This window comes from Anneissia japonica, unplaced genomic scaffold, assembly GCF_011630105.1.
Source record: "Anneissia japonica isolate Jap-2015-1 unplaced genomic scaffold, ASM1163010v1 scaffold585_len4108843_cov191, whole genome shotgun sequence".
NCBI lineage: Eukaryota > Metazoa > Echinodermata > Crinoidea > Comatulida > Comatulidae > Anneissia > Anneissia japonica.
The window spans coordinates 1,150,190-1,154,235 of record NW_022716829.1 but is presented as its reverse complement, the minus strand read 5'-3'; the positions used below and the strand labels follow the sequence as shown (position 1 = coordinate 1,154,235).

General features: G+C 34.4%; 1 protein-coding gene across 1 annotated transcript in view; it reads right to left on the bottom strand.

The window, feature by feature from the left end:
- LOC117109893 (lathosterol oxidase-like) overlaps positions 1-1,884 on the bottom strand; it is a 4,864-nt gene extending 2,980 nt beyond the window's left edge. Inside the window, exon 1 of the mRNA XM_033252353.1 lies at positions 1,219-1,884. The gene's annotated coding sequence lies outside the window, so the exon portion shown is untranslated. The remainder of the gene's footprint in view (positions 1-1,218) is intronic.
- Positions 1,885-4,046: the final 2,162 nt, after the last annotated feature.

The window sequence follows — 4,046 nt, the reverse complement described above, 5'->3', positions numbered from 1 at the left end:
GTTTAGATTTAGTCCGTAGTTCTATGTGAATACATTGGAACAACCCACGGATTTACTGTCAGCTGTTTCCAGAATGGGACATAGATTTGTGCTAACTTGAATGAAATGATTCACTAATTATCAAGATGTTTGTTTTGGCAAAATATCTGACCATGATGACAACCATATTCCGCTATGACGTCTATCATGACACGGTGTACAGATTGTTGCAGTCAACCGAAAAATAATAGCGAGCTAGTAGTAATCAACGAAATTAAGCGGAAAATCAAAACCGAGAATCGATCAGCAAAAATACTCTGAAACTAAAGATCTATAACAATTTGGGAACTATAGCAATTTTAAAGACCCGCGGGTTAAAATCATGGAAAAAATCAGTGAATTGTTACTTTGTAATTACGATTTGAATATAACTGTATAGTTGTTTTTTTTTCCAAACTTAGGCGTATGGAAAAGACAAACTAGTTATGGTAATAATGTCAATGCCGTGATTTGTTCTAAGGTCTAAACCAGGGAACAGTTAAATTTTTAAAAAAAAATGTAATTTAACTGTTCCCTGGTCTAAACGAACACATTGTTCTTTAAGTATGGGTAACAGATTTGAGGTGGACGGTATAGATTACCGATGACGGTTCAGATTACCGATGACGGTTCGAGAATTTCTCTGTGGTTCTAGTATGCACGGATTGTTCTCTAGATAATACCGTAGTAATCGGGGTTTCCCCTTTTCAGCATGCGGCGACAACGCGTCACCGTAGACTGCCTATTAAGACGTTGTGGAATTTTATTACAGAGAAGACTGAGAAAATTCATAATAAATTAAAATAATAACAATAACAATAATTTGCACATGATATAATTATGCATCGACAGAAACTTAAATTTAAGTATAAGTATAGAGCAGATGTTTAGCCTCGTATGTTATGTCACTAACAAATGGGATATCTGAGGATTAGTCCTTGGTATGAAAGCATAAATGTAGGTAAACAGAACTATGTTGTATAGGGAAGCACATAAAGCGAAACATTTCAGGCTATCAATGATCCGATCACTAATCATACAATTAGCATAATCAATATAATGCAGGACTGATAATAATTAAATAATAATAATATTAAAATAAAACAGAAATTTATAACACGTGACATATTTATGAACGATAGACATAAACCACTTATTTTGATAATTCATGAATAGTATAGAATAAAATGTTGAACCTACCGATTGGAAGATTTCGAGCAGCTAAGAGAATTCAGTAGGACAATTTAAATCACAAAATAGTAGAAATAACAGTTTTTGATACTTGTGTCTTGATTCACTTTCTTTCACCTTGAGTACTTGTTGATATCTGAAGGTTGTTAGTACAAGTTGTTTCTTTTATCGAGTTTCCCGGCTAAATACGTCATGCAATACCTATGTCGTCACGCCCATGAGCATCAAATTCACCCAATAGAAGTAGGTACCGTCAGCGTTGGTCTTTGACGTCATCGCAACTCGTTCCGCAGGTGATTTCTTCATAGGACTTTCCTAGATTTTTTCGGCCAATTCATTCAGCAATTTGATTGGATGACATTGGATATACCGTAAACTTTAGCACGGATGATTCTCGATGCGATCATAAGCGACGTGCATCAATAAGCCCTGTGTAATCAAAGCTTTACACAGAGAGCTCCCTAGTGCCAAGTAACAATTCCAATCGTACGGCAACTCCAATCTTCGGGCTGTATGAGAATTAAATGAATAAAGTTCAAATCTTTCTCTGTATGTTGTTCTATGCTGTGCATTCCAGCATATCGTGAGCCGATGTTTACCCATACAGATCCACGACTTAATAGTAATAATGCTCTCCTAGATTTAGTAGGTTATTCTTAATTTCAGATAAATATAATATTCATAATTAAAAGAAAAAAAAACACCTAATGATGCCAACACACAATATTACCGTAATTAGAGTATTGAAACTCAAATAAGAACGTGGTTCCGTTACTAATTATTAAAATGCTTCCAAACAAATTATAAGCGTGATCTTTAACCACTAAATACAATGTAAATATTTAGGCTTATTTAGATAAAATAAAGATATAGGTGTAGAATATAGGCCTATAATTGATGATGTTTATTTGATTCAATTTTCTCAAATGAAACATTCTCTGCTTACTTAGGCCTATCACTTGTGTACCGTTGACATATAGGCCTAGGCATAACACAAACGAGTCATTTGGTTTAAAATTCCGACAATCTAACGATCAATCACACACTCATAATATATTGTTGAAATAACTAATTAAATAAATAAAATATACTATTCGATGCTCATAGGCCTACTCCCGGTGTTTCTATTTGCATTTTTGTTGTTGTTGTTGTTTTTTTTTTTTTTTTTTTTTTTTTTTTTTTTTTTTTTTTTTTTGTAACAACAAAGGTAGACGGATTTTATCCGGTATAAATATTTAGGCCTACTCCTATTTAGTACATGTATTCGAATCACTTAGTGAAGGGGAACAAACCTGCCGATGCCAAGGATCTAGTCATAAACAACGAATATAAAGTCCTAATATCAAACATAACAAAATTGCAATACCCACACGAATTTTTCCCACAATCCGCACCATAACAGAGCTTCCGACGTTTCATTCAATAGCTTCTACTACATAAATAAACAGTGCGTTTTATAATGTATCACCTGACTAGTAAAAGGTAGGCCTATATATACTTTGCAATAAATAATCTATGTAATACAGACACGTATGTTTATAAGTTATCGTAGTCGTCTGACTTCAAGTGGCATGTTTAGTGGTATTGAAATATGGGAGGGACTGATGGGGAGCGAAGGTGAAGTGGGAGGGCTCGATGGTAATGTAAGGGGGCGCTAGCTGGCAGAATAAGGTGGTAGCCCCTATGAGGTGAATTTTAACTACTTCAACGTAATGTTTCGCTTCACAAATTTACAGCGTGTTGGGGGTGGGGCGATTGGGGGAGCTTTTTTGAGAGAGCGTGCGCACTCCTAGGTACGTCACTGCTTTCTGATGCAGAATTGGTATATTTCATAAGAAAAATAAAACGCATTAATGCCTTCATTGAGGGTTTACAGTGCTGCGTTTAAATGAAACGTCTCATTGAACTCATGCATTAGACATGATTAGACTACTGATTATTACCGAATTCTGGATTTTGTTTAATTCGTAAAAAATTATCTGGTGGAATTTTCGTCATGCTCATGTTTGAATTGTACCGTTAGCTATTGTAAACAGCTAACCTGCTCTGTTGCTGGTTCCACGACCATCCCCTGTTCTGTTACTCCGGTTCCACGTCCATTCTCCTGTTCTGTCACTCTGTATTTTGATTCACATTCATGCCATTGGTCTATTACTTACTTTACTTTTAAAGTTCATACCTTCCAATACAATGTACTTTGCGTCATGTTTATACCCTTCTTCCAGGGAGATTGTTCCGTCACTCCCACTTCCAAAGAGGGCGCCTATCAGAAATTGTAGGAAACAATATTTCAAAGCTGAGTGCCTAATCCGTTATCTATGTTATTGAAAAAGGCGAGAAGGAAATTGGACCATAGTCTGGTTTCTTAATTAATGTAATAGGAGTAATGTTTTGTCATATCTGACGTGTTATACATATATCGAAATTAGTTAATGGGATAATGAAGGCAAAAATAACCTCACTGATTATTATCTCATTCTGAATAATGTTTTTCATCACACGATAGATATAATACTGACATACTTAATTATTTTCCTAATGATTCATATATCTAGAGGCTTGATCATCTGTGTAGTATGCTCACGTAGATGATTAATTATGATGGTATATTAATCTGGAGTACTGTTACGTCACTTGAAGCCTGGATACGACATCACGCTCATCACCAGTGGCACACTTTTGAAAATGATGTTAATATAGACCTAATAGGCCTACATGTAATTATAAAATTATAGGTCTAATAACAATAATGATAATTTAATAATAATAAAATAGTAATAGTTATGTTAAAAATGCAATATCATTAATAATAATAATAATAATAATAATAATAATAA